Source organism: Zingiber officinale, chromosome 8B (assembly GCF_018446385.1).
Source record: "Zingiber officinale cultivar Zhangliang chromosome 8B, Zo_v1.1, whole genome shotgun sequence".
Lineage (NCBI taxonomy): Eukaryota > Viridiplantae > Streptophyta > Magnoliopsida > Zingiberales > Zingiberaceae > Zingiber > Zingiber officinale.
Genome location: NC_056001.1, coordinates 24838914 through 24847679, shown reverse-complemented (window position 1 = coordinate 24847679; position 8766 = coordinate 24838914).

The following is an 8766-nucleotide window of genomic DNA, read 5'->3' as shown; positions in this document are numbered from 1 at the left end:
TTAAGTTACGACTAAGAAAATATTTTTCTGTATTTTTTTTTTGAAAAATGTTCTACACAGACAATAATTTATATGAAACACATCTATTTTTTTATTTATTAATTTTTCTGTTTTGATCTTTTAGAATTTATGCTATTAGAGTAATATTTAATATGATTATTTCTATTATGTTTACACGTAATTGATAAAAATATTAAATTTGTCATTTGCTACTGTATGAAAGAACACGAGAAAGTTGTAGTATACGAGTTCAGTAAATTTTAGTCCAAGTAAAGGAAAAAAAAAGGAAGATCGGATTATATTGAATTTATTGTATGCAGTTTTATAATTCAAATTTATGATCATACGGTATTAACTTTATCCCTTCACTAAATTTTACTCCAAAGTACCTGACAAAATTCACATAAAAGCAGTAGAGTACAGAGGTCTGCTAATTTTATATTGAGAAATTTCTCTGATGAATTTATAAATAAATCTTATCAGATAGCCATTTGAAATTTGAAGAGAGGAAAAGAAACACAAATTTTCTTTGCATGCCTTGAACCTTTTTGGTTAATGGCGGAGCCCATCTAGATGATCTATCTTGAGTGCCAATGTCGATGTTGTTATCCTGGGACTATTCTCCTCATTGATGTCATCATCCAGACTAGCCTCTTTCCACCGTTGTCAACCCGGACTAGCCTTCTCTTTTCCTTACTTTTTTTTTTCTTTCTCCCATGTAACACCTCCCGGATAGCTACAAACGGCACTCCGCCCTGGTTTCGCTCGTCCGTGTGTATTCCCACCTAAGACTTTTAAACAGTCTGATTAGCCCATTGAATCCTTAATTCTCCATTTTCTTTGTCGTCCACTAAGACAAGTTGTGCCAAATTAAGACTTTTCAATTTGGTATGGCTAGCTGAACAATGAAAGAATGAACAGCTTGTTATGGCCGGCCAGTTGATTCACTTTTCATGGATGAGAAGAAGGCTGAGATCACTAAGGAAAAAAAGAACAATAAACGAAGAAGAGTTATATATCCTGCAATTTTAAGAACACTACCTTTAATTTAATTACAGTTTGTTTTATAAAGACAATTATAAGAATGACAATACACACTGCAAAGTTTACGTTGCCTTGCCTATTTAAAAATTTCTCGGCTACTTTAACTGAGGAATTCGCAAGGCCTAGCGAGAGCAAACACGAATAGACCACCCACCATCTGTATGGCCCACACGTACCCCACCACCTTAAGTTGCCGCTGTACTACTCGCACGGGCAAGGCATGCCGAAAAATAATTAATGGATCAATGCACTGAATCTGCACCCAACGATGTAGATCGAGGCACATCACGTTTTCCATCACATTTTCCATATTAATCTTCCCACCCAACCCAGACAATAAAGACAGCAGCAACCTTCAGTCAAAGCCAACGCCTCCATGTCTTTTCCTTGAAGCATCTTTCCTCCTCTCTTTCTTCCAACCTTCTTTATCAAAATTAACCTCCAATTCATTTCCCATCCCACATCTATATATATGAAAAGAGAAGGAGCACAAACGAACTCTATCACGTCGATCTCCTTGTCCCTGTTCTTGGCAGAGTAGGATCGAGCAGATCGTAATTGTGAATGCATTTTGAGTCTCTGATATATCCAGCTCTCATTCAAAAGTGCCAATTGATCGGTTTGAGGAAGAAGCTCATCATGTACGGCATGGGGAATTCAGGAGATCGATCACAGCAAGAGCAATACCAGATATCTTCTTCTTATCTATCGAGCTATTTCAGCATTGAATCTTTGACTCTACTCCTCTTCCTCGCTGCGTCAATGTTGATACTGCCTCTCGTGCTGCCTCCCTTGCCGCCGCCGCCTTCCATGCTGCTTCTGCTTCCTATAGGCCTTCTCATCTTGCTTCTTGTCCTGGCTTTTATGCCTTCAGACATGGCAAAGATACACCCTCCTACGGTCCTAACTGTAGATTAAATAGATAGATTATATTATGCCAATTCTAATTAAGGATACATTTCTTCATTTATTCATTCGAGTGTATTTGCATCGATTGTTAATTAGAAAGTATAAGTTGATCTCATGGCAGCGATTCTAGCTTAATTAGAGCATGTCATTCTTAGAAAAAAGGAAACAAAACTTGTTTGGATTTTGGTGTTGAATGTTGACTATGAGTTTGAAAGTAATTGTGAAGTTTGGCAGAGGCAAACCAGTTTAATTTCTTTGTTTTACACAAGGATTTTGGCACTTCTCATAAAACTTATAAATAAACATTGACTAAATTCAAGGATCTTAATTAATTTAGAAATACTAATAAAACTTACTAAGTTGTATATATACTGGTATACAAAACTTAATGCATGAATGATTTAAATTAACTACTTGATTTTAAACATTAACTAAAATTCAATAGGTTAAGCTATTAATGCGGTGATGACGAGGGGTCTCACTCCGCTAGCACGGTGAAAATCAAAGTTATGGCAGTCAACGCGTATAAGGCATCGGTTGGTCGGGCGAAGCATGTCCCGATCGGGAAGAAAGATCCAACCTACCGTCACTCTCGACACAGGAAGCATCCAAACACCTCGCTCAAGGGAGAATGATGGGTAGAAGCTTAATCAAGCGGCTACTCCGCTCGGCCAAACAGCGAGACCCGGTATCAACAGAATTCAACTTCGGCTGAGCGGATCCTCCACCCGGTCGAGTAACAGACTCAACATCGGCAGAGCAGACTCAATATCGGCTGAGCAGCAAACTTAACATCAGCCTAGCATGCGTACAGTGGACTTCCGGCCGAGTGACCATCCTGCTCGGCCCAGCAACACATCAGGACAGTGGACTTCTTGCTGAACGGCTATTCCGCTCGGCCTAGCAACATATGACGACAGTGGAATTCCTGCCAAGCGGCTATCCCCCTCGGTCCGGCAATAGACAACAAGTGGACAACAGAATTTCGGTCAGGCGGTTATTTCGCTTGGCCAAGCAACGGACACAGCAGGATATCTTTTGATATCCTTTTGGGAGCTAGTGTCATTGACAGACGACATGGTCAGACAAAGGATCGTACGACGGAAGCTTCCACTGTCATCTCATGGATATGCTCGGCTTGTTAAGGTACTGTGTCAGAGACACTTTACTGACGAGTCTTTTCAGGGAAAGCTTTGAGACCCATGTCCACCTTGAGAAGCGTGCACGCGTGCTACATGAGCTCTATAAGTCTATATAAAGGGGAGGGGGTCCAAGCATCGCCGGAGGTACGCGTGTTACATGTGATATTTACTGTTGCGCCACAGTTGTTATTACTTCTTCTTCTTAATTCTTGCTTCGCCGGAGACTGACTTGAGCGTCGGAGTGCCATCACTGGGGACCCCTTCCCTGACCCGGCACTAACGCTGTTTGTATTGCAGGACGGAGCAAAGTCTACCGGAAGTCAACAGGAGCGCCACATCCTCAGCATCTATCTCATCGACTTTCAGATATGGTCAGCTATAATTAAAGACAATTTGAGTGGTTAACCTAACATTAATTAGATTATAAAAGTACCAATCAAATTAATATAATTAAGCATGCACTAACCCTTCATCTTCAATGTTAGGGCTGTAAATGAACCAAGCATTCGTGAACAAGCTTGGTGTTCGACTTGGTAAGACCTTGTTTATGTTCGTTCAATATACATTAGATTAATTAAACAAACAAGCTTGAACAGCTCGTTAAGCTAAATAAACAAGCTTGAACACATATGTGTTCAGCTCGTTAACGTTCGTTAACAACGTTCGTTAACAACGTTCGTGAACAATGTTCACTGATCATGTCCGAAAGTTGAATCAACGGACGCTGGGCACGTGACGCTCTCCTCGTCGATAACGTATATCTCCGCCTGGTCGCACGAACCTTCGGCGAACCTGCACAGAAGTCGGGCCGGGAAGGGGTTCCCGGCGGCGACCCTCCGACGCTCAAGTCAGGCAAGCGAATAGTGAAGAAGTGGCTCCAAAAATATCAGAACGCGTACCTTCGGCAAAGTATAAGGCTCCTTATATAGAGCGGTGAAAGAGCTCACGCACACCTACCGAGGCAAACACGTGTCCCTAGCCCATACCTCGGTATGTGTTTGTCAGAAAGCTTACCTGACACCATACTGCTACAGTCCAGGCACGTCTTCGATGGGACAGCAGAACACCTCGTCGCCAGGCTTGGAGTATGGCCTAGTCATAGGACTTGACAGCTGTCATAAGATGTTCCTTGTCCTTCTCTCCCTACCCCATGCCGGGGCGTCCGTCCGGCTGGCTGGACGGGGCGTCCGTCCGGCCGGCACTCATCTTACGCCCGGTCGGACGGCACTCACATCACGTCCGGCCTGCCGTCTGCATCGGTATGCTGGGGAGATCTCCGGTCAGGTGTTATGTAGGGACTGCTAGCAGTAGGTTACCTTATGTCTTCGGCCGAGCATGACTTCCGCTCGGCCCTTCGTTACTGTTCAATCGAGCGCCGGAACCCCGACCCCTGTCAGGGCGCCTTTCGCTATCGGCTATTCATCGGTCGGCCGGCCGGCAGGTAGGCCCATCCTTCTCCGGTCGGCCGACCGGTTCGCCCTTCTCCGGTCGACCACCTAGCCTTTTGACTCCCACGTGGCGTTGACCCCTCAAAATGGGGGTCCCCTATTCTAACCGCCGGATCACTTGCCTCCCCCTCAAGTCTAGTCGAAGGAGGCGAAGTCCGACTGACTGGACTGCCGATCTAACTGAGTAACGACCGCTACACTAGTCCGCTCGGCCAGGCATAGGAATGCTCATCCGATCGGCGGTGTCTTGCCCGTGCCTTGTATTCCCTTGGAATCCCTGCCGAATCCTCTCTTTTACTGCCAATCACATGCGCTGCGTGCGGTAAGGGGTGCTTATTAAATGCGCTCTGTACCCTGCTGACACGTGGCGATCTCACGTTTGTCCGCGTATGGCGGTGGCGTTACCTCCGATGGGACAGCCGCCGTTTGAAATGAACGGCTGGATGATGGCCTCGTTCTTCACGACCTGAATCAGACAGTGGAAGATGCTTGCGGGCGTCATTATAAAGCTTGCGACTTCTCCTCTTCGCCGCATTTCGACTTCATCGATCCTCGACGCCTCACAGCTCCTTTCTTCTCCGGCGACCTCGCTTCTCCGACGACCCGAAGCCCCTTGCGACCATCCTTTTGCTCGTAAGCCTTTCTTTTCCTCGCTTCCTCCCTCCTTTTCTTCTTGCTAGTTGTCTCTATCATTCTGCCCCCTTCTTTCCTTGCTTTATTTCCTTTTCCGTTCATTCCGCGTTCGTTCCTTGCCCTGTACCATGACTAGTACCTCGCAGTCGACCGGCGGCGCTCCTGGTCTCTGGTACACGACCATGGAGAGCCGGTTTGACGAGGAAGACGCGCTGCGCCTCGCTCGAACTTACGACATCCCTTCCGACCACCACATAGTATTAGCCACACCGGCCGACCGGCCCCATGAACCGCCGCCCGGCACCGTTCTTTTCTTCCGAGACCAATTTTTGGCCGGGCTACGCTTTCCACCCCATAAGTTTTTCTTGCAAGTTTGCAACTACTTTCGCATCCCGCTCGGCCAGCGAGTTCCGAATTCCATCAGGCTGCTGAGCGGGGTGGTAGTTCTGTTTAAACTGAACAACATTCTCCTAGACCCCAAAATTTTCCACTACTTTTACTACCCTAAGCAAGCCGAATGGGGTACTTTTGTTTTCCAATCTAGGATAGGTTTCGTCCTTTTTGATAACATGCCGAGCTCCAACAAACATTGGAAGGAGCACTTTTTCTACGTGCGTTTCCCCGAGCCACCGGCCTTTCGTATCAAATGGCAAACGGCGATGCCAGCGCAACCGGAGCTCGGCAAGTTCAGGGGCGATCCGGCCTACCTTCATGCAGTCGACCGGCTGGTCGGCCAGCGATATCACATCGACAAGCTGCTCCTTCCGGGAGTACTGTACCTATTAGGCTTGTCTTCTATCCCAGCCGATCTGCCTTGCAGCATGAGTAAGTTCTCTTATCTTCCCGTTTCTTTTGTGCTAACTGATTTATTCTTTGCTTCTGCAGTTGAAGTCATGTGGCACGCCAAGGCTACCGAGCGGCTAAAATTGAGAGTCGCTGAGATCGAGGTGGCCAAAAATAAGGAGGTCGCCAAACGGAACTTGGCCTCAGCTGATCCGGCCGACGGAGAAGATGAGGGGACTCAGGGTGTCCCCGAAGCCTTAGACGCTCCTGCCTCTCTCGGCGAGGCTGCGGGCGATCTAGAGCCTTCTACTCAAGTCGAGGTAGAGGGCCGTTCGGCCGACGACGTTCCCCTAGCAACTCGGAAGCGCAGACGGTCGGAGCCAGTATCTCAACCAACTCCATCTGGTGAACCGCAGTTCGAGCGGGGCGATGAAGCTCCAGTGCTATCCGGGACGGTCTCTATAGAGAGTACCCCCACGCCGCACGGCTCTCCGAGGGCTACCTCCGAGGTGTCGCCCTCCAGTCCTCCCCGAACACTGCGGCGTCTTAGGCGGTTGGGCGACCGCCCTTCTTCCTCCACCGGCGAGCCGTCCGGTAAGGCCGCTGCGTCTAAGGGTGATCCGAGCGGCCCAAGGTTGATAAAAACCGTCTTGCGCCTCCCGTCGGAAGAATACATGGCGGCTGCTGATCGGCCAGTGGTTCCCGAGCAGCAAATCACACTCACGGGTCCCCTCGCCAAAGCTTGGGAGGATGCTCGGCTCAGAGTCGCCATGATGACTCCTGGTAAGCTCGGCGACAGCAATTTACAACAGGCGACCGGGGTATGCTCTTTTGCTTTGTTGGTTATTTTGGATCGAGTTTCTAACTTGTTCATATTCGTTCGCAGAACTGGGTGGAGCATATTGCCATCAGCGATCGATTAGCTGAGCTAGAGGACGAGTTGAAAAAGCTCAAAGCTGCGGGGGACAACAGAGGCCAATCGACGACCGCTCTGGAGAAGGCCAAGAAGCTACTGGAGGCCGAACGGGGTAAATCCTCCGATCTGTCGGGTGAAGTGGCTCGACTCGAAGCTTTGGTGAAGCAGCGGGACAAGGAAATAAAGACCGCGACCACCCGGAAGCTTAAAGTCATTGATGACATGGATATGATGAAGGTAGAGAACCGGGGGTTAGAGCAGCGCGTGAAAGACTTGGACGCCCTGTTGAAGACCGAACGGGAGGGCTGCTCGGCCGACCAGGTTAAAGTGGAAGGGGCTTTGACAGATCTCCAGGCGGCCCTTGACGCTTCCGGAGCCACTCTTAAAGAATATCAAGATGGGGAGCCCGGTCGGTTGACGGAAGCGCGCAAAGCATTCGTCCGCTCGGATGAATTTGGTGAAAAGTTCAGCAACAAGCTGTCCTTAACTTTTGAAGAGGCGATCAAAGTGGCGGTGGACTACATGAAGACCAAGGGCCACATACCCGCCGAGCTGTCCGTCCCCCCCGAAGATCTAGCGACCATGATGGGCTCCATCCCCGACTCTCTTTTTAATTTCGATGACTGTGAATGAGGGTCTGTGAATTTCTTTCAAGTATCTACAATCTTCTGTATGCTTGCCGCTCGGGGCGAATATTATAAATTTTGTCTGTCCGTCGCTTGGCGTGAATGAATTTTTTTCTTTTGTTATTTGTTTGCTCGACCAGCGTCCAATCTCTAACTTTCGTCTCGGCCATAATTTTCCCACGTCAAAGTACATTTTGTAAAGGAGTCGCCCGGCCATACGATGGCTTCATTCTCGCTATTACAGCTGGCCCGATCACAGTTCGACCCTTTTAACCGAGGACCACGCAGAGAGCCATTCGTCCGACGGCCTTACAGGCTCCGGTTGCCCGTCTTTTAACATCGAATTTTATCATCGGAACTCGAATACCTTCTGGTCGGAAGGTTTATAGACGCCGATCCGTCTCTCGATTTTTAACGTCGGAGCTCGACGGTCTTCCGCTCGGCGGGTTTATAGACGCCGGCTCGTCTCTCGATTTTTAACGTCGTAGCTCGACGGTCTTCCGCTCGGCAGGTTTATAGACGTCGGCTCGTCTCTCGATTTTTAACGTCAGAGCTCGACGGTCTTCCGCTCGGCGGGTTTATAGACGTCGGCTCGTCTCTCGATTTTTAACGTCGGAGCTCGACGGTCTTCCTTCGGCGGGTTTATAGAACGCCGCTCGTCTCGATTTTAACGTCGGAGCTCGGCGGTCTTCCGCTCGGTGGGTTTATAGGCGCCGGCTCTCGATTTTAACGTGGGAGCTCGGCGGTCTTCCGCTCGATGGGTTTATAGACGCGGCTCGTCTCGATTTTTAACGTCGGAGCTCGACGGTCTTCCGCTCGGCGGGTTTATAGACGCTGGCTCGTCTCTCGATTTTTAACGTCGGAGCTCGACGGTCTTCCGCTCGGCGGGTTTATAGACGCCGACTCGTCTCTCGATTTTTAACGTCGGAGCTCGACGGTCTTCCGCTCGGCGGGTTTATAGACGCCGGCTCGTCTCTCGATTTTTAACGTCGAAGCTCGATGGTCTTCCGCTCGGCGGGTTTATAGACGCCGGCTCGTCTCTTGATTTTTAACGTCGGAGCTCGACGGTCTTCTGCTCGGGAGTTTATAGACGCTGGCTCGTCTCTCGATTTTTAACGTCGGAGCTCGACGGTCTTCCGCTCGGAGGGTTTATAGACGCCGGCTCGTCTCTCGATTTTTAACGTCGGAGCTCGATGGTCTTCCGCTCGGGAGTTTATAGACGCCAGCTCGTCTCTCGATTTTTAACGTCGGAGCTCGACGGTCTT